The sequence below is a fragment of the Cervus elaphus genome, chromosome X (genome assembly GCF_910594005.1).
Source record: "Cervus elaphus chromosome X, mCerEla1.1, whole genome shotgun sequence".
Lineage (NCBI taxonomy): Eukaryota > Metazoa > Chordata > Mammalia > Artiodactyla > Cervidae > Cervus > Cervus elaphus.
In genome coordinates, this window is record NC_057848.1 from 158,074,107 (window position 1) to 158,095,274 (window position 21,168).

The 21,168-nt window shown below is 49.6% G+C and overlaps 1 protein-coding gene and 3 non-coding genes across 5 annotated transcripts in view; 1 reads left to right on the forward strand and 3 right to left on the reverse strand.

Moving 5' to 3' along the window:
- Positions 1 to 21,168, forward strand: part of RAI2 (retinoic acid induced 2) — a 79,618-nt gene that overhangs the window by 50,765 nt on the left and 7,685 nt on the right. The gene's annotated exons all lie outside the window — the stretch shown is intronic.
- TRNAF-GAA lies at positions 8,505 to 8,577 on the reverse strand. Its single transcript has one exon. It is a non-coding gene; the product is annotated as a tRNA-Phe (tRNA).
- Positions 18,662 to 18,734, reverse strand: TRNAF-GAA. Its single transcript has one exon. It is a non-coding gene; the product is annotated as a tRNA-Phe (tRNA).
- On the reverse strand, positions 21,029 to 21,101 carry TRNAF-GAA. The gene has a single exon. It is a non-coding gene; the product is annotated as a tRNA-Phe (tRNA).

Consider the following 21,168-nt stretch of genomic DNA (forward strand, 5'->3'; position numbering starts at 1 on the left):
AGCCGGGCTGACCACCTCTGGAACAGTTTGCTTTTGAAAAGAGAGCTGTCTCTGCCTTGTTGTGTCCCCAGTTCTTTATGAGATCTTTGGGCACACTTCTAGCAAGTTCCTCTGTGGCTTGGAGGTTGCTATCATAACGGAGTGTCTTTTTCACAGGGGTCATAGAAAATGCCACCAGTTGAGGAAACACCTGGTCAGAGTGGCTTGAATTGGTGACATTTGGGTCATCACATAATAAACACTAGAACTTTCCAGGGCATGATTGGTATAGCAGACATGGTTGATATCCTGTCCCCGTGTCCTCTCAGACTGACCTCTATATTCCAATGGCAGCTCACTGAAAATACCTGTGGTTTTTCCCTGAGGCTTTTTTTTTTTTAAGTCTCAGGAGTGCACTAGGCCCACGTGCTGGACCAGCTGGAAGTGCTAAGGAATTAGCACATCGTCCAGGAGCAGCCCTTGAGCTCTGATGCATGGATGGGAGTTGGTGAATAAATGCCCCAACTCCCAGGCAGGTGTTCTCCACTGTCTCCCAGCATTCCCTGTGCAGCTGAGCCTCAGTTGCCTGTGGTGGGAACTTACTTGATAAGTTGGCTTCCTGCCGTTCCAAGTCTCACTGCTTTACTTCTCTCCTGGTGTTTTCTAGATCTCCTCCCAAAGAAAGTCAAGCCAGTCTGTGCAGGAGCCCAAACTATGATAAGAAGCCAGTTGGGATCAACAAAACCCAACAGCTTCGCTGCTCCCCCACTTCTTACCATGTAGTTAGGGTTCCACCGTGGCTGTGGCATTGCAGTAGCATGTGTGCATGGGAGTGCAGTCCTTTGCGAGCCCCTGACCTTTGCATAGAAACCTCGTAACACAGAAACCAGATTTGGAAGGAGTAGCCACTTCAGGAACACGGCCCTGTAAGGACAATTCCAGATATTGCTAAAACCTCTGGACCTGGGAGCCACATACTCATGTGGTTCCTGGTGTATGAACAGCAAGTGTTTGTTGATTTGAGTCTCAAAGGATGATCCATAAAGGGGGAAGATCCCCTGGAGGAGGGCATGGCAACCCACTCGTCTTGCCTGGAGAATCCCATGGACAGAGGAGCCTGGCGGGCTACAGTCCTTGGGGTCAGAGAGTCAGACACGACTGAAGTGATTGAGCACACTTAGCACAGCATGAAGCAGTGAAGAACTGACTTGTATTTGCTTCTTCTCCTAGTTCTGAAGGCTTAAAGGTTGAGGTTATGTTCCATCCCCTTTTTGAACATCAGGTGCCTTTTAATGGAGCCAGAAAACTTAGTTGTAGTTATAGCCCCTTGTCTCTATGGAGGGATTCAAGATAAGAAGATTCCTCCCTTTGTTTGGTGTCTAAAGTCTCTCAATGAGAGTTTCATTTCTTTGTTCTTAACATTATCACCAACTGAATTAAGTTTATTATACCAATAGAGGAAATGTAATTCCTGAATCTATCCATCATAGACTTCATTGAGAATGAGTTTATCAGTTCCATTCTGGAAAACCCAATTTTGATACAGGAAACCCAATTCTGACTGCCCAAGGAGGGGTGAGAGGTAGGCAAAAACTATACGATGAGTACCAAAGGAAGATAAATCTATGTTGTTTTCTACAACTGACAAGTCACAAGTAAATGTGCTTGGTGGTTTTAAGAGCATAGGAGAAGCGTTTCCCAAATTTGGATCACCTTTTTCATGTGCCTCTGGTGGTGGTGAATGATTTCCTATTTTCCTGACCTCCTCTTTCTACTGGGAAACTCTACTCCTGCCTCTCCCTCCACCACGCGGCACAGCAACCAAGCTGTTGTAGCTCAACAGCAACCCCCTGTGGGCAACTGAATAAAGCTCATTCAGTATTTTTCTCAGCTTTTTCCTCAGTTTCTGTTCCAGCTGAGCAACCACTTTCTCGTTTGCACGTGCACATACTTTTTTATCCCCAGCACCCCACTACATTTTTTCCTTCAACTCTCGCTCTGTTATCTAGAAAATTCCTCTGCTTTCTCTCTCCCTCTTGTCCTTACCCTCTTCCTCCCCTCTTTCACCCCTCCCTTGTTTTTGAGAAGATGCTCCTCATCTTGCAGCTAGGCAGGAGAGGAGAGTTATTTAGGCCTTTGTGTCTAGAATAAACAAAACAGTAGGATCTGAAGTGAAATTATGCATCATAACTAATCAGCGATAGCTTTGGAACCTTGCAAATTCAAGATATAAAAGGCTCTGGCCACCTCCCTCTTCTTTCTCCCCCAGCCTCTCAGCCTGAATGAGAAATAGATTTGTGTGTTTACTGAATTGTTTTCCCATTGTCTTTCATTTCCAGTCGTGCAACAGTGTTGTTTTTATTTTCACTGCAAATATTAATATTTCAGCAATGTTGGGGGTTAAGTGAGTTTTTTCGCCATCAAGTGTAACATTAATTCTATGGTAACTGCCTTCCCAGTTCCTAGCAATTGATTTTAAAATGAACCTTTGAACAAACAGGGTTTTAGCTCAGAAACTGAACATACAAACCCATTGGGAGCATTTGTCATGCTATTTAAGATGCTAAGAGGAACTATGGACCGTGGGTCTGATAATGAAGACAGTGATGCTGGTGACAAGATGACAGAATGATGGTGATGATATGATGACTGTGACAGGAGGATGATGATGCTGAAAACCATGATAATGGTGATGGCAGTGGTGACGATAGGGGTGATGATGATGTTAGCCATGTTTTCTTGAGCACTTTCTAAGTGCCAGGCCCTGTGCCAGGAGCTTTACACTGATTATTTCCTTTCATCCTTACAGACACCCCAGGTCTTCCCGCCCCCACCGTCCCTGATCCCAGGTCATTTTTAATCTCCATTTTGCACAGAGGGATACTGAAGCTTAAAACTAACCTGCCCAAGGTCACACAGCTAGCTAGGCAGAGCTGAAATTTGAACTAAGGTCTCTCTGAGTTCAAAGTTTGTACTTCTGACCTGTCTGGTGGAGGGGGCATGGGGAGCAGGGTGCAGTGCCCGGGGTGAGCCTGGCAGTGTTCATGTGGAGAGTTGGTGGGGATAAAGGGAAAATCTGAAGTCCAGGCCTTTGCACTTTGCAATTGTGCACCCCTTCCTTCCAGTGACCCCTCAGAGGGTCTATTTCTGGCACACTAGTCTCTGGAAAATGTCCTGCTAATGACACGGGATTATAAACAGTCCTTTTCCCAGAACAAAAATTTAACCTTTGTATCTCAACCTAATTAGAAGTATTTTCTCTTCCACAGGCAGGTTCCACACACCCCCCCACCCCACCCCATCTTTGTTCCTTACTTAGGAGGTTTCTTTATGGCCAGGAAAAATCTCCAAAAACCATAGCTTTTGGGGATGATAGACCCCGGCCTGAGATCTTGAACATGACCTGGGCTCCTGCACAAGATGGCACTCCGACACCAGCACCTGAGGTGTTCGAGTGGTGTGTGTCCAGCTGATGGCTACGGGGCCTTGGCCACGTGAGGGACAGACGCTCACTGGCTCTCACAGCCCATGTGCCCCGAGCATCCCCTGCCACCACCAACAGTTCTTCATGATTTTCTCCAGTGATTCTGAGGCATGCCTCTTCCCTTCCACTGTGGTCACCAACACTTGAGGTTGGCACTTCTTTCATCTTAGTTTCACGGGCAGCCCTCTCTGGACAGTGTTTCCTCGGGTCCTCGCACTGACATCCTTTTAGCGACTTACTTCTTTACCTCTGCAAGAACTGTGGGCCTTGAGGGAGCCTCGTTAGAAGCAGATTGCCCTGGGAGAGTAGTGAGTGGTTAATCCTCAGGGAATCGAGCCAAGAGAAAAGGCAATGAGCCTGTGGAGAAAGCAGCATCGGGGTAGATGACTAGGAGATGCATGCCTGGCACGCAGTAAAGGTGCTCGGTTTCTGAAAGAATAAATAAGTGAATGGACAGAAACCTAGTTCCCTGTTCCAGCCCTGCTCCCAGACCTGCAGCCCAAGGACCGCCATAGGTCCTTGGTGGGCAGGCTGGAGGTAGTTGGGGGGTCTAAAATGAGATCAGAAATGCCAAGACACCTGAAACTCTCCTGGAGCAGAAAGGAGCCAGGGCAACCCCATGGCACCCTCCACAGCCAGACCCCCAGATCCCACCTGTGCTCTGGCAGAACCCTCCCAGGCCCACTGATAGAAGATCAGGCCTGGCAGCTGCTGGCTCTGGTCATGAAGTTGTCTCTGCACTCTTCAGATTTATCCTGCTTTAGTATTTCAACCATAGTTTATTTCGTGATGCCCAGCCCTAAGCTGAGACCCTACACAGACCTCATTGTAGGCCCATTTGGCGCATCATGGGTTCCCTGCCAGTGCTGTGATGTCTTCACCCACAGACACTGCCCCACTCTGGGATGCTGAGGCCCAAGAGACACAAACCATGCTCTGACTGACGCTGAAGGGGTCTACTTACCTTTTCCCCTCCTTTTGGCCTTCCCTTTCAGCCTTCTGTTCTCCGCTGGCCAGCAGAGCTTGCCTCCTTTTTGTAACCATTCCTGGTCCTGGGGGCTTTGGAGTTGGGAGGATAGGGGATGGAGTCTTCTCAGTGGTCATGGGGGTGGCCCCAAGAGACCCTTCCATTCTGCCCTTCCCTCACCCCCTTGTGCACTTTCCTTCCTGGGCCCAATTCTCTTGAATGCCCACACCTCCCCTTCTTTCAGGGCCCGCTGCAATTCCTTCCCAGCAGGCAGCACTCGTGGGAGGCCTGAGTTAACATTCCACTCCCCCATGAGAGTGGGCAGTACCCTGTGTTACAGAGGAGGAATCTGAGTCCCAGGGACTTAAAAAGGCTTTACCACAGTCACAAAGAGCTTGTGTGTGTGTGTGCGTGTCCTGAATCTCATTTTCTATTTCAATTACTTCTCTATTAGGTGTCGCAGACTCAAGGATGTATTTCATCTCTTTTTTTTTCAGTCAAATTCCTCACCCATCAGATTATTTGACATTTGGTGATTGAATCAGACCATCTCACATACTTTAGTGTTTGATGCTGGGTCAGGGACACAGACATAGCAAGGGATCCCTTTGACTCACATCAAATGTGAACCCAAAGCAGTGGCTGAGGGACTGTGCTTCTGAAGGAGCAGGGGTCTGGGAGTCTTGAGTACCCCAGCCTCTAAGCCTCACTGAACCTCTGAACCTCAACTTCCTGCTGTACAAAATGGGAGGTGTGGCCTGGGCCAGTAACCCTAAGACCCTAAGACATGTTCAAGCAGGAGGGACGCTTGGAAGTCTCACTAGGCCTTGGAAGCTCTGTCTCTCCTGCTGAGTTGCAACTTCTTCATGCTTGCACTCCTGTCAGAAAAAGAAAAAAACTTGGACACCCCCTCAACACATAATGCATTGTTAAATTATATATGTCTTCCTGTATTTATTTATTATATATGCCATAAAATAGAAAAATGGGAATAAAAAGGATGAGATGGCAAAATGACCATAAGTAAGTTTTATTACAACTGAGCCCTGCTTCCCGGGAAGACCTGGGAGCTCCCTGGTGTCAGTGGCCAGTTTTTGATGCTCAGGCTCACTGCTTCCTCTGCCTGACTGGCCATCATCTCCGCCCCCCTCCTTTTTTTTTTTTTTTACCAATATCACAGCAGAGCTAAGATTTGCACTCTCTCCTCTCTGGCAGAACTCCCCACAACTGCTACCCACCTTCACAAAGGTGAGACTCTGTCATGAACTGCCTAACCACCACTGTTTTCATTAAGTAACACGTTGGGGAACGTGTTCCCAAAGGTAACCTAGGTGCTCATAGTCCTTTCAGAGGGCTGTGTAGATCTTTGCATGTAAAAGGCAATCAGCTGTAAGCCAGGGTGACTATTTTGCATTTTCTCTGTATTTTAGCCAATTTGGGAATACATTCATGTGGTAATTATGTTCACAGCTTCAGTAGAAAGGCCCTGTGCTGATGTTTAAAGCTCAGAAAATTTAATCACCGGGGCAAGTAATTGACAATTATTACACCCTGTGGGGAGAGCAAAACCATTTTTTAACCAGTTGGAATTACTTCTTAGATATTTAGTGCATATCAGGTCCTAAATGGTAAAACCATATCCATGTTGTAATAAAGAATGAAAATTAGGCTTTGCTCATTTCACTCATAGTAAGTGGTTGGTGGTTTTTACACAGAATTAAGTCGATCACTGACAGTGTAGTTTAAATTCTGGATTGAAAGCAGGAAATAGACACAGAATACAGGGTGCAGTTGGGAGGAGCGGGATATTTACACAGATCTCTGGGAAGTCAGTCTTGCAAGAGGGAGTGATGCCTCAGTGTTTTCTGGTGGGCAGGGGAACACAGAAAGACACTTTGAGAGCCAGGGTGGAAGTTGAGGGAATTTGAGGCTAGATGGCTTTAGGCTTCTCTGTGAAGTAAGAACCAAGTGAAAAGTGAAAGTGTTAGTCACTCAGTCCTGTCCAAATCTCGCTCAGTCCTGTCCAACTCTTTGCAACACCAGGGACTGTAACCCGCCAGGCTCCTCGGTCCATGGAATTCTCCAGGCAAGAATACTGGAGTGGGTTGCCATTCCCTTCGCCAGAGGATCTTCCTGACCCAGGGATCGAACCCAGGTCTCCCTCATTGCAGGCAGATTCTTTACCATCTGAGCCACCAGAGAAGCCCAAAGCAGCCACTGAGAAGCAAGAGCATTCACTCAGAACACGTTGGGCTGACCAGGTGCTTTATTCTCTGGCCTTTGGATTAAGGCTTTTCTGCACAGTGGAGTCACCTAGGGAATTTTTTAAAAATCCCAATGCCCCGGCTGTATCTGAGACTAGTTAAGTCAGAGTCTTGGTGGTGGAACCCAGGCATCGGTTTTTTTAAAGCTCCCAAGTGACTCTAATGTGTAGCCAACTCGGAGAAGAGGGCTGAGCCAGCACTTGTCAGACAGGAACATGCATAGGGGTCATCCCGGGAACTTGTGGAAATGCCACTCCCAGGATTCATGAGCAACAAGGACAAGAACGACCCCATTCTGACCTGAAAAATGGATGGCTGCCTACAGTCATCATAAAAACCAAAGCTGTCGATATTTTACAGCTGGAAAACATATCAGGATGTATTTTTAGAAAATGAATGTCTCAGAGGAATAGATTTATCCGGATAAAAAAATCTAGGTGATGCTGATTTCAGCAGCAGAGGAGGGCAGGTCACCACTTCAAGGTGGGGACCAGGGGACTCCAGAACTGCCGGCCCCAGAGCATCTGGCTCATTGAGACTGCCTCTCCTGAGGCTAGATAGTAAAGAATATGCCTGCAACACGGGAGACCTGGCTTCGATTCCTGGGTCGGAAGATCCCCTGGAGAAGGAACATGGCAACCCACTCCAGTATTCTTGCCTGGAGAATCCCATGGACGGAGGAGCCTGGTGGGCTACAGTCCACGGAGTCACAAAGAGTCGGACACTACTGAGCAGCTTCACTTGGATGTAGGTGAAAACACTGATTCTGTCGGAACACGGGATTGAAGCAAGGACCTTTAGATTTTCAGGCTAACGCTCTCCCAACGGAGCTATTCCGGCCCCCTAGCAAGCCCTGCCCTCAATGTGTATTGAGTCGTATGACTGTGCGACTAACATTTTCCTTCACTGGATATAGGACTCCTCCTGGGTGTAAGCTAAAACACTTGGTCTTTGAGAAAGCTCAGATCCCGAGGTTGCAAGAAGTGTGCCTTTCCTTGGGATGTAGATGAAAAGAATGGCTTTGCCGGAACCCGGGGTTGAACCGAGGGCCTTTAGATCTAGAGTCTAACACTCTCCCAACTGAGCTATTCCGGCTCCCTAGCAAGCCCCGCCCTCAATGAATATTAAACAGTTTCTCAGAGACCTCCTTGCTTCTTCATTGTAAGGGAACACTTGCAATGCCTGGTGGCTCAGATAGCAAAGAATATGCCTGCAATGCAGGAGACCTGGGTTCGATTCCTGAGTCAGGAAGATCCTTAGGAGAGAGGGAAATGGCAACAAACTCCAGTATTCTTGCCTGGAGAATTCCACGGACAGCGAAAACACTTGCTCTATGAGAGAGCTCATATCGCGAGGTTGCAAGAAGTGTGTCTTTCCTTGGGATAGACACAAAAACACCTGCATTGCCGGAAACCAGGATCGAACCGGGGACCTTTAAGATTTCCAGTCTAACACTCTTCTAACTAACTGAATTATTCTGGCTCTTGGCGAGCCGCCCCCCCTCCCCCACCCCGCTTCCCCGCCCCGGCAACGTATCTTAAAGAGTTTCTCAGACGAGTCGCTGCTTCTTCATTGTAAGGGAACAATTGCAATGCCTGGTGGCTCAGATACTAAAATATATGTCTGCAATGCGGGACATGGGTTCAATTCCTGGGTCGGGAACATCCCCTGGCGAAGGGAATGGCAACCCACCCAAGTATTCTTGCCTGGAGAATTCCACAGAGAGGGAAAACACTTGCTCTATGAGAGAGCTCAGATCGCGAGGTTGCAAGAATTGCACCTTTCCTTGGATGTAGATGAAAACAACATCTGCCAGAACCCGGGATCGAACCAGGGACCTTTAGATCTTCAGTCTAACGCTCTCCCAACTGAGCTATTCCGGCTGCCTAGTGAGCCCCAAGCTCAATGTATCTTAAACAGTTTCTCAGAGGCGTCCCTGCTTCATTGTAAGGGAACAATTGCAATGCCTGGTGGCTCAGATAGTAAAGAATATGCCCGCAGTGTGGGAGAGTTGGGTTCGACTCCTGGGTCGGAAGATCCCCTGGAGAAGGAACATGGCAACCCACTCCAGTATTCTTGCCTGGAGAATCCCATGGACGGAGGAGCCTGGTGGGCTACAGTCCACGGAGTCACAAAGAGTTGGACACTACTGAGCAGCTTCACTTGGATGTAGGTGAAAACACTGATTCTGTCGGAACACGGGATTGAAGCAAGGACCTTTAGATTTTCAGGCTAACGCTCTCCCAACGGAGCTATTCCGGCCCCCTAGCAAGCCCCGCCCTCAATGTGTATTGAGTCGTACGACTGTGCGACTAACATTTTCCTTCACTGGATATAGGACTCCTCCTGGGTGTAAGCTAAAACACTTGGTCTTTGAGAAAGCTCAGATCCCGAGGTTGCAAGAAGTGTGCCTTTCCTTGGGATGTAGACGAAAAGAGTGGCTTTGCCGGAACCCGGGGTTGAACCAAGGGCCTTTAGATCTAGAGTCACACTCTCCCAACTGAGCTATTCCGGCTCCCTAGCAAGCCCCGCCCTCAATGAATATTAAACAGTTTCTCAGAGAAGTCCTTGCTTCTTCATTGTAAGGGAACAATTACAATGCCTAGTGGCTCAGATAGTAAAAAAAAATATGCCGGCAATGCGGGAGACCTGGGTTCGATTCCTGGGTCGGGAAGATCCTCAGAAGAGAGGGAAATGGCAACCCATTCCAGTATGCTTGACTGGAGAATTCCACGGACAGCAAAAACACTTGCTCTATGAGAGAGCTCAGATTGCGAGGTTGTAGGAATTGCACTTTCCTTGGATGCAGATGAAAACAACGGCTCTGCCAGAACCCGGGATCGAACTGTTATGCCCGATGTCCGAATCCCCGAGCAGGAAGAGAGAAGGCTCCCAGACAATGAAACTCGCAAAAAGGGAAGTTTATTGCTGACTCGAGTCAGGGCTCCTGCTGCATCCAACGCAGTGGTGCGGAGTCAGAGAGCCCCGAGCCCAAGCTGTTACACAAATTTATAGGGTGAGCACACGCCACTGGTAGTTGGTTTAAGCGGATTGGTTACAAGTTTGCAAAGCAATTTCATTGGTCAAAACTTTTGCACGTGCAGGACTTTACCGGGGTTTCCGACCCGTTCCTAATTTCCTAATTGGCAAACAGCAGTCAGTGTTAAGCGAAAGCTGATTGGTTGTATCCAGGTGGCCTGATAATCTTACCACCCAGAAGTAGAAAGGCCTACTCCTAATCTAAGCTGCCTACCATGGCGTTACTTCTTCTCGCCTCACATTCCCCACTGTCTGTTGTTCAAGTAGAGGAATCTTCCTCTTTTCCATCTTGGGCCACTAGCTGATATTGTTTCAACACCATAATCTGAATGGTGTTGAGGCGTTTTTTCACTAGTCGGTTTAAAATACATGGGCCAAATGTGAGTGTCAATAATAGCACTATAAGTGGACCCAGGAGCCCAGGAGGGTGGAAATTAAGGTAGTCAGCCAGGGGGAGTGTTGAAACCAAGACTCAAACCATATCTGCTGGGCTTCCCGTTCTCTCTTTCGTTGCACCAGTCCCTCTCTCACTTTTGCCATAGATCCTCTTACCACTCTTGTATGGTCTGCATAGAAACAACATTCTTTTCCCAGAACCTCGCAGACCCTACCCTGTTGGAGAAAAATCAAGTCTAATCCTCTCTTATTCTGCAAGACCACCTCAGACAAGGAAGTCAAAGACTTCTCTAAGTGACTGATTGCATCTACAGTGGCTCGTAGGGAGGAAAGCCCTTGGCCTTGCAGAGATAGTGAAGCTTGGTTAAATTGAGGTACTTGGCCCTGGGGATTGCGCCACACTCGGGGCTACCAAATCTCTGTTTCCTACGTCCCATTCCCGGGGCCCATCACAAGAGGTTGCACAGCTCCAGCTCCTGCAATAATAGCTTTCCATGCCACTACAGGTTTTCCTGGGCACGCGAAGAACCCCTCTTGGCCGAGTTTTCTCCCGGTCCCCACGGCTCCCCATGTCCCGAATTGTGGGTATTTCCCCCGGGGTCCTTCCCCGGGGAAGATTCCCCTTAGGTCAAAGTAAAGGTCTGGCCACCAGGTGTTCGGAGGGTGGATTCCTGAGGTCTCATTGAGCAGCTCATGAGTCTGCCCGTCGCTGATCAGCAGGAGAATTAGGAGACCTCCTGGCGGACGAGTTTCAGTTTCAAAGGATTTGACGGGTGAGGACTCGCCTTCCATTCTGCTCGCGCTTTTTCCTGTTCTTCCGGTGTGGCTTGCCGCACATGATTGCAGTGAACCCAGGGTCCAATCCCGTCGACCTTGACAGCGGTAGGAGTGGTAAGGAGAACAACATAAGGGCCTTTCCATCTAGGTTCTAATACTTTAGATTGGTGCCGTTTTACCCAAACCCAATCACCTGGGCCAATATTATGTGAGGGGATGGCCCCCTTATTTTGACCCTCGTGTATCTCTCGAATCAATTTCCAAACATGGTTATGCACCTTACTTAATGCCATCAGAGTTTGCTGGAATTGTCCCAAAGTAGGGGGTGGCAGGCATTTTCCTTTGAAAATAGGACACACAGGAGGGGGTCTTCCATACAGAATCTCAAAAGGGGTAAGATTCAGCTTATAAGGGGTGTTACGCACCCAAAAGAGTGTGAAGGGAAGGAGGGTCACCCAGTCCCTGCCAGTCTCTATTGCCAACTTTGTCAAAGTTTCTTTTAGGGTCCGATTCATTCTGTCAACCTGTCCTGAGCTCTGGGGATTATATTCACAATGTAACTTCCTTTTCATCCCCAGAGCTTGGGCCAGCCCTTGTACAATCTGGCTCACAAAGGCAGGTCCGTTATCAGAGCCCATAGTCACTGGCAGCCCGTACCTAGGCACTATCTCCTCTAAGATCTTTTTAGCAACCACTATTGCTGTCTCTCCCTTAGCGGGGAAGGCTTCCACCCACCCCAAGAAGGTATCTACCAGAACCAACAGATAGCGATACCTGTACTTGCCTGGCCTTAGCTCAGTGAAATCTATCTCCCAGTATTGCCCTGGCTCTTCCCCTCGGTGCCTCGTTCCCGTGTGCTGCTGCTTCCCTCCCCTCATTAGCTGGCACACTTTGCAGGCCTGAATTATCTCTCGTACAGTTGCATTTTGTCGAGGGAACCTCAGGCAGGCCGTCTGGAGAAGTGTTAGGGTCTTTTTTTCTCCCAAGTGTGTAGTTGTATGCAGGTGTTCACACAGGTGACGACCCAGGATGGCAGGCAATATCAGGTTGTTGTTTTGATCTCTGTACCATCCATCTTTGTCATCCTTCTGGAGGGTGGTATCCTCGTTGATCCATGCGAGATCAGGGAGGGAATATTCGGGAACTGGTGGCAAGGTCCCCATACCAGGAGGTGGAAGTCCCACGGCTAATACGGGGCAGCGTAGTCCCGGCTAGCCGCTTCTCAAGTGGCTGCATCAGCGGCACGATTGCCCCATGCCTTAGGGTCTTCTCCTTTCTGGTGACCAGGGACATGTACTATTTCTACTGCCCAGGGCAGCTGGACAGCTTCCAGGAGCCTGCAAATCTCGGGCAAATTTTTAACCTCCTTTCCCTCAGCTGTCCGAAATCCCCTTTCTTGGTATATTGGACCTTGAATGTGGGCAGTGCTGAAAGCATATCGGCTGTCAGTAAAAATGGTAACTCTCTTCCCTTTGGCTAGCTCCAGAGCCTGTATTAGGGCAATCAATTCTGCTTTTTGCACAGAAGTGTTTGGGGGAAGTGTCTCAGCCCATATCGTCTGTCTCCCGCTTTCCTTTGCCCATCTTTTACACAGCTGCTCCCATCGGTGAACCATACTAGCTCACTGTTGTCTAGGGGTACATCAGTTAAGTCTTTTCGTGCCGCCAGGGCCTCAGCCAGTATCTCGCTGCAATCATGGAGAGGGCGGTCTTTCTCTGGGCTGGGTAGGAGTGTGGCCAGATTCAGGAAGCAAGGGGTCTGAAAACGCACCCATGGGGCATCAAGCAGCAAGGCCTGGTAATGTGTCAAGCGGGCATTGGAGATCCACTTACCCAGTGGCTGCTTCAAAACCCCTTCAATGGCATGGGGGGTGTAAACCAAGAGTTGCTGTCCATACGTCAACTTGTCAGTGTCGCAGACAAGGAGGGCAGTGGCTGCGATGATGCGAAGGCAAGGGGGCCACCCAGCGGCCACCGGGTCTAATCGCTTCGAAAGGTATGCCACCAGCTGCTTCCACGGTCCCCATTGTTGCGTCAAGACCCCCTTTCCTATTCCTTGCTTTTCATCTACAAACAGCTGGAATGGCTTATTTGGGTTAGGCAGGGCAAGGGCTGGGGCTTCTAGTAGGGCCCGTCTGAGTGTCTGGAAAGCCTGTTTCATTGGCTCAGTCCAAGTCCAGTTTGGGTTCTCTTTACTTCCCTCATACAAGGGCCGGGCCTTCTCAGCAAACCCCATGATCCACAGTCTGCAATATCCAACAGTCCCCAGAAACTCTCTCACCTGGCGGGGGGTCTTGGACTCTGGTATCTGCAATATTGTTTCTTTCATGGCCTGGGTTAGCCACCTTTGCCCCTGCCTGATCTTATACCCCAAATAGGTGACCTCTTGCCGGGCTATTTGCGCCTTCTTTGCGCTAGCGCGATACCCCAAGGTGCCTAGGGTCTGTAAGACGTCCCCGGTGGCACGGCTGCATGCCTCCTCGGTGGTTCCAGCCAACATAAGGTCGTCTACATATTGTAGCAGAATGACCTCTGGGTGGCAAGTCCGATATTCGTAGAGGTCCTCACTCAGAGCCTCATTAAACAAGGTAGGGGAGTTCTTGAACCCCTGTGGGAGGCGGGTCCAAGTTAATTGTATTACCGGTTGGCCTTCCCCCTCGGTCCACTCAAAGGCAAATATCTCCTGGCTCTGGGCCGCCAGGGGTAGGCTGAAAAAGGCATCTTTCAAGTCCAACACAGTGTACCAAGTGTACTCAGGCAGCAAACTGCTCAGGAGGGTATACGGGTTAGGGACAGTGGGGTGTATATCACTCACCCGTTTGTTGACTTCTCGCAGGTCTTGGACAGGTCTGTAATCTGTCCCCCCTGGCTTCTTCACCGGCAGTAAGGGGGTGTTCCAAGGGGATTGGCACTGCTTGAGAATTCCGGCATCCATGAGACGTCGAATGTGGGGAGTGATTGATCCTCCACCGAGCTTCCTGGCTCATGGGGTACTGTCTCACCTTCACAGGAGTTGCCTCGGTCTTTAGCTCGATGACGACTGGATGTCTCTGTTTGGCCAGTCCCATCCCTGCTGTTTCAGCCCAGGCCAACGGGTATTTATGGACCCATGGTTGTACATCTGGTGCTATGGTCTCTGAGGGCTTAGGCACAAAAAGTCTGTATTCATCTCTTAAGGCTAGGGATAAGACACGTATCGGCGGCTGTCCAAGTCCATCTGTGACTGTCATTCTCCCAGGGTCAAAATGAATCTGAGCATTAACTTTAGTCAACAAGTCTCTTCCAAGTAGAGGGGCTGGGCATTCTGGTATCACCAAAAACGAATGGGACACCTGGTGGGTCCCCAGATCTACTTTTCGTTCTGTGATCCAATAATATCTTTTTGTCCCCGTGGCTCCTTGCACCAAGCTGGTTTTCTTAGACATTGGTCCCAGTTTTTTATTTAAAACAGAGTGTTGGGCACCAGTATCTACCATGAAGCCAACGAGTTTCCCCTCCATATGTATGGTTACCCAGGACTCGGGGAGGGGTGCCGAGTCTTGACTCCCCCAGTCACTGTCTTCCCCCCCATGTAGAACTTGAGTTCTAGGGGAGATTTTCTCTCTCTGGGTCGTTCCTCTCCTTGGGTCCCTCTTAGGGCACTCATTTTTCCAGTGCCCCTGTTCTTTGCAGTAGGCGCACTGATCTTTCTTTAGGGCCTGCCTTTTTGGTTTCTCTTTTTCTCTCATCCGGGGGTCTCGAGGTTCCCTCAATTCTGTTCCGGCCTTTATCCCTGCAAAAAGAATCTGGGCTATCTCCCTCTGGTTCTTCCGGTTTTCCCTCGCTCTATGTTCTCTATCTTCCTTCCTGATCCTCTCAGCTAATTCCCTTTCCTCCCGTCGAATTCATTCTTCCCTTTCTTCTGGGGTCTCCCTATTATTAAATACCTTTTCAGCTGCTTTCAGTAGATCCTGTATCATCTGTTCTCCCAATCCCTCTATCTTTTGTAATTTCTTCCTAATATCTGGGGCTGCCTGATTTACAAATGCTAACAAAACTGCAGCGCATGACTCCTCAGCCTGGGGGTCCACAGGTGTATATTGCCTGAAAGCTTCCATCAGCCTCTCTAGGAAGGCTGCCAGGCTCTCAGTGGGCTCTTGCCTTACTAAATTTACCTTTGCCAAATTTGTCAGCTTTCTTGCTGTGGCCCTCAGGCCTGCCATCAGAGTCTGGCGGTACACTCAAAGATGCTCCCTACCTTCTGCTCGCTCAAAATCCCAGTTAGGCCACAACAGAGGAAACCCCTCATGCACGAGATGAGGCTGGGCGGTTGGCCTCCCGTCGGCCCCCAGGACCCGTTTCCACGCCTCTGCCAGAACTCGCTCCCGTTCTTCTGTGGTGAAGAGCACCTGCAACAGCTGCTGACAGTCGTCCCAGGTGGGGTTGTGAGTGAACAAAATGGAATCTAAGAGGTCAATGAGGCCTTGGGGTTTCTCTGAGAAAGGAGGGTTTGAGGTCTTCCAATTGTACAGGTCACTTGTGGAAAAGGGCCACTCTGCAGCCAAAAAATGGTCAGTCATGAGGGAAAGTGGGGTAGATTCCCCCTGACCCATGGTCAAAGAATAAATGGTAGGGAAGAGAGAGGGAGAGAGGAAGTCACTGAGAACGACCACCAAAAATCCTACCAGGAGTGGTGGCGGCCAAGAGGTTAGGCTTATGGTATGCTTTTGGAACTGTTTATATGCCTGTGTCATTGCACGGAAGTTTTCTTGCTGGGGGCGGGCACCCTAGGGGTTTATAGCCCGTTCCGTGACCCCCTTATCCTCTCACGGGAGTCTTCAAGTGGCAGGCGCCCTAATGGCCTTTAAGTGCCTGACCCACGCCCACACAAAGAATTTAGGCCACGTCCTCAGTTAAGGATGTTAAAGGAGAGTTTCACCCTGTCAGGCTCTAGTTACTGAGGCTCACTTATTGTAGGGCCTTCAGAGTCTGCCAGAGTGTAGCCCTGGCCGGGACTCATCAATTGCCCCCACAACCATTCGCCTGTTCACTGAAACTCCTGAAAAGAGTAGGAGTTGAAGGCAGATCAGAGAAGAAGGGGAGAAGGAAGAGAATGATGCACCAGAAGAGAACGAGACCAGAGACAATGCCGGCACACACACAAACACGGAGAGCGGAAGAGAAACACACGGACAGACAAACGTCGGCTGACAACACAGCGCTGGGTTTTTGCGCCCCCTGAGTTTTCCTCCACTGCTCACCAGACGGGATCAGGAGAGAAACTCTCCTTCCTGCAGACCCAGCTGCCTTCCAGTGCACTCGCTGGCCTCGGTCTTGCGCCGGCTGGAATGTCCAGTCCGTTCCCAACCCTCTATAGAAAGCTTTCTCCTGTGCCAGATACCTTCCTGCTTCACAGCAGGGCCTTGGATTTACACTGGAATTTCCTGTCCTGCCTGAGCACTGGTGTTATTATCTATCCTTCCCCTCTGTCCTGGAAGTGTTCTCTTTCCCCAGTCAAGGGATCCCGGACAAGCCCCCAAATGTTATGCCCGATGTCCGAATCCCTGAGCAGGAAGAGAGAAGGCTCCCAGACAATGCAACTCGCAAAAAGGGAAGTTTATTGCTGACTCGAGTCAGGGCTCCTGCTGCATCCAACGCAGTGGTGCGGAGTCAGAGAGCCCCGAGCCCAAGCTGTTACACAAATTTATAGGGTGAGCACACGCCATTGGTAGTTGGTTTAAGCGGATTGGTTACAAGTTTGCAAAGCAATTTCATTGGTCAAAACTTTTGCACGTGCAGGACTTTACCGGGGGTTTCCTCCCCGTTCCTAATTTCCTAATTGGCAAACAGCAGTCAGTGTTAAGCGAAAGCTGATTGGTTGTATCCAGGTGGCCTGATAATCTTACCACCCAGAAGTAGGAAGGCCTACTCCTAATCTAAGCTGCCTACCATGGCGTTACTTCTGCTCGCCTCACAGAACCAGGGACCTTTACATTTTCAGTCTAACGCTCTCCCAAATGAGCTATTCCGGCTGCCTAGAGAGCCCCGCCCTCGATGTATCTTAAACAGTTTCTCAGAGGCGTCCCTGCTTCATGGTAAGGGAACACTTGCAATGCCTGGTGGCTCAGATAGTAAAGAATATGCCCGCAATGCAGGAGACCTGGGTTCGATTCCTGGGTCAGGAAGATCCTTAGGAGAGAGGGAAATGGCAACCCATTCCAGTATGCTTGACTGGAGAATTCCACGGACAGTGAAAACACTTGCTCTATGAGAGAGCTCATATCGTGAGGTTGCAAGAAGTGTGCCTTTCCTTGGGATGGACACAAAAGCACCTGCTTTGCCGGAAACCGGGATCGAACCGGAGACCTTTAAGATTTCCAGTCTAACACTCTTCTAACTAACTGAATTATTCTGACTCCTGGCGAGCCACCCCCCGGACCCCACCCCGCTGAGCAACATATGTTAAGGAGTTTCTCAGAGGAGTCGCTGCTTCTTCATTGTAAGGGAACAATTGCAATGCCTGGTGGCTCAGATAGTAAAGAATTTGGCCGCAATGTGGGAGAATTGGGTTCGATTCCTGGGTTGGGAAGATCCTCAGGAGAAAGGGAAATGTCAACCCACTCCTGTATTCTTGCCTTGAGAATCCCATGGACGGAGGAGCCTGGTGGGCTACAGTCCATGGGGTCACAAAGAGTCGGACACTACTGAGCAGCTTCACTTGGATGTAGATGATAACACTGATTCTGTCGGAACACGGGATTGAAGCAAGGACCTTTAGATTTTCAGGCTAACGCTCTCCCAACGGAGCTATTCCGGCCCCCTAGCAAGCCCCGCCCTCAATGTGTATTGAGTCGCACGACTGTGCGACTAACATTTTCCTTCACTGGATATAGGACTCCTCCTGGGTGTAAGCTAAAACACTTGGTCTTTGAGAAAGCTCAGATCCCGAGGTTGCAAGAAGTGTGCCTTTCCTTGGGATGTAGACGAAAAGAGTGGCTTTGCCGGAACCTGGGGTCGAACCAAGGACCTTTAGATCTAGAGTCTAACACTCTCCCAACTGAGCTATTCCGGCTCCCTAGCAAGCCCCGCCCTCAATGAATATTAAACAGTTTCTCAGAGACGTCCTTGCTTCTTCATTGTAAGGGAACACTTGCAATGCCTGATGGCTCAGATTGTAAAGAATATGCCCGCAATGCAGGAGACCTGGGTTCGATTCCGGGTTCAGGAAGATCCTCAGGAGAGAGGGAAATGGCAACCCACTCCAGTATTCTTGACTGGAGAATTCCACGGACAGCGAAAACACTTGCTCTATGAGAGAGCTCATATCGCGAGGTTGCAAGAAGTGTGCCTTTCCTTGGGATGAACACAAAAACACCTGCTTTGCTGGAAAGCGGGATCGAACCGGGGACCTTTAAGATTTCCAGTCTAACACTCTTCTAACTAACTGAATTATTCTGGCTCTTGGCGAGCCACGCCCCCCCCCACCTCCCCCGCAAGGTATCATAAAGTGTTTCTCAGACGAGTCGCTGCTTCTTCATGGTAAGGGAACAATTGCAATGCCTGGTGGCTCAGATACTAAAATATATGTCTGCAATGCGGGAGACATGGGTTCGATTCCTGGGTCGGGAACATCCCCTGGCGAAGGGAATGGCAACCCACCCAAGTATTCTTGCCTGGAGAATTCCACAGAGAGGGAAAACACTTGCTCTATGAGAGAGCTCAGATCGCGAGGTTGCAAGAATTGCACCTTTCCTTGGATGTAGATGAAAACAACATCTGCCAGAACCCGGGATCGAACCAGGGACCTTTAGATCTTCAGTCTAACGCTCTCCCAACTGAGCTATTCCGGCTGCCTAGTGAGCCCCAAGCTCAATGTATCTTAAACAGTTTCTCAGAGGCGTCCCTGCTTCATTGTAAGGGAACAATTGCAATGCCTGGTGGCTCAGATAGTAAAGAATATGCCCGCAGTGTGGGAGAGTTGGGTTCGACTCCTGGGTCGGAAGATCCCCTGGAGAAGGAACATGGCAACCCACTCCAGTATTCTTGCCTGGAGAATCCCATGGACGGAGGAGCCTGGTGGGCTACAGTCCACGGGGTCACAAAGAGTCGGACACTACTGAGCAGCTTCACTTGGATGTAGGTGAAAACACTGATTCTGTCGGAACACGGGATTGAAGCAAGGACCTTTAAATTTTCAGGCTAACGCTCTCCCAACGGAGCTATTCCGGCCCCCTAGCAAGCCCCGCCCTCAATGTGTATTGAGTCGTATGACTGTGCGACTAACATTTTCCTTCACTGGATATAGGACTCCTCCTGGGTGGATATAGGACTCCTCCTGGGTGTAAGCTAAAACACTTGGTCTTTGAGAAAGCTCAGATCCCGAGGTTGCAAGAAGTGTGCCTTTCCTTGGGATGTAGACGAAAAGAATGGCTTTGCCGGAACCCGGGGTCGAACCGAGGGCCTTTAGATCTAGAGTCTAACGCTCTCCCAACGGAGCTATTCCGGCCCCCTAGCAAGCCCCGCCCTCAGTGTGTATTGAGTCGCATGACTGTGCGACTAACATTTTCCTTCACTGGATATAGGACTCCTCCTGGGTGGATATAGGACTCCTCCTGGGTGTAAGCTAAAACACTTGGTCTTTGAGAAAGCTCAGATCCCGAGGTTGCAAGAAGTGTGCCTTTCCTTGGGATGTAGACGAAAAGAGTGGCTTTGCCGGAACCCGGGGTCGAACCGAGGGCCTTTAGATCTAGAGTCTAACGCTCTCCCAACTGAGCTATTCCGGCTGCCTAGAGAACCCCGCCTTGGATTTATCTTAAACAGTTTCTCAGAGACGTCCTTGCTTCTTGATTTTAAGGCAACGATTGCAATGCCTGGTGGCTCAGATAGTAAAGAATATGCCCGCAGTGCAGGAGACCTGGGTTCGATTCCTGGGTCAGGAAGATCCTAGGAGAGAGGGAAATGGCAACCCACTCCAGTGTTCTTGACTGGAAAATTCCACGGACAGCGAAAACACTTGCTCTATGAGAGAGCTCATATTGCGAGGTTGCAAGAAGTGTGCCTTTCCTTGGGATGAACACAAAAATACCTGCTTTGCTGGAAAGTGGGATCGAACCGGGGACCTTTAAGATTTCCAGTCTAACACTCTTCTAACAATTATTCTGGCTCCTGGCGAGCTGCCCCCACACCCCCGCCCCCGCAACGTATCTTAAAGAGTTTCTCAGACGAGTCGCTGCTTCTTCATGGTAAGGGAACAATTGCAATGCCTGGTGGCTCAGGTAGTAAAAAGTATACCCGCAGTGCGGGAGACATGGGTTCAATTCCTGTGTCGGGAAGATCCCCTGGCGAAAGGAATGGGAACCCATCCGAGTATTCTTGCCTGGAGAATTCCCGGGACAGCGAAAACACTTGCTCTATGAGAGAGCTCAGATCGCAAGGTAGTAAAGAATATGCCTGCAATGTGTGAGACCTGGGTTCGATTCCTGGGTCGGGAAGATCCTCAGGAGAGAGGGAAATGGCAACCCACTCCAGTATTCTTGCCTGGAGAATTCCGTGGGCAGAGGGAACCTGGTCAACTATGGTCCATGGAGTCACAGAGTCGGACACGACTGTGGGACTAAGGTTTTCTTTTACTGGAATTAGGACTCCTCCTGGATGTAAGCTAAAACAGGTCTTTGAGAGAGGTCCTATCACGAGTTTGCAAGAAGTGTGCCTTTCCTTTGGATGGACACAAAAACACCTGCTTTGCCGGAAACTGGGATCGAACCGGGAACCTTTAAGATTTCCAGTCTAACACTCTTCTAACTGAATTATTCTGGCTCCTGGCGAGCCCCCCTCCCTGCCGCCACCCCCACCCACCTGCCCTGCCCTGCCCCAAGATTCTTAAAAGAGTTTCTCAGAGGAGTCTCTGCTTCTTCATTGTAAGGGAACAATTGCAGTGCCTGGTGGCTCAGATAGTAAAAAGTATGCCCACAATGCGGGAGACATGGGTTCAATTCCTGTGTCGGGAAGATCCCCTGGTGAAGGGAATGGCAACCCACACCAGTATTCTTGCCTGGAGAATTCCATGGACAGCGAAAACACTTGCTCAGATCACGAGGTTGCAAGAATTGCACCTTTCCTTGGATGTAGATGAAAACAACAGCTCTGCCAGAACCCGGGATCGAACCAGGGACCTTTAGATCTTCAGTCTAACGCTCTCCCAACTGAGCTATTCCGGCTGCCTAGTGAGCCCCGCCCTCAATGTATCTTAAACAGTTTCTCAGAGACGTCCCTGCTTCATTGTAA